This window comes from Arachis duranensis, chromosome 5 (genome assembly GCF_000817695.3).
Source record: "Arachis duranensis cultivar V14167 chromosome 5, aradu.V14167.gnm2.J7QH, whole genome shotgun sequence".
NCBI classification, from domain to species: domain Eukaryota; kingdom Viridiplantae; phylum Streptophyta; class Magnoliopsida; order Fabales; family Fabaceae; genus Arachis; species Arachis duranensis.
In genome coordinates this window covers 78,329,925-78,330,209 of record NC_029776.3, presented here as the reverse complement: position 1 = coordinate 78,330,209, position 285 = coordinate 78,329,925, and positions in this window count along the sequence as shown.

Below are 285 nucleotides of genomic sequence, written 5' to 3'. Positions count from 1 at the left end.
TGCCGAGTTATAGCGTGTTTCTGGCGTTCAACTCCGGGTTGTGACGTGTTTTTGGCGTTTAACTCCAGACAGCAGCATGTACTTGGTGTTGAGCGCCACTTTACGTTGTCAATTCCCTAATAAAGTATGGACTATTATATATTGCTGGAATGCTCTGGATGTATACTTTCCAACGCCGTTGAGAGCGCGCCCTTTAGAGTTCTGTAGCTCTAGAAAATTCAATTTGAGTGCAGATAGGTCAGATTCCAACAGCATCAGCAGTCCTTTTGTCAGCCTTCTTCAGAT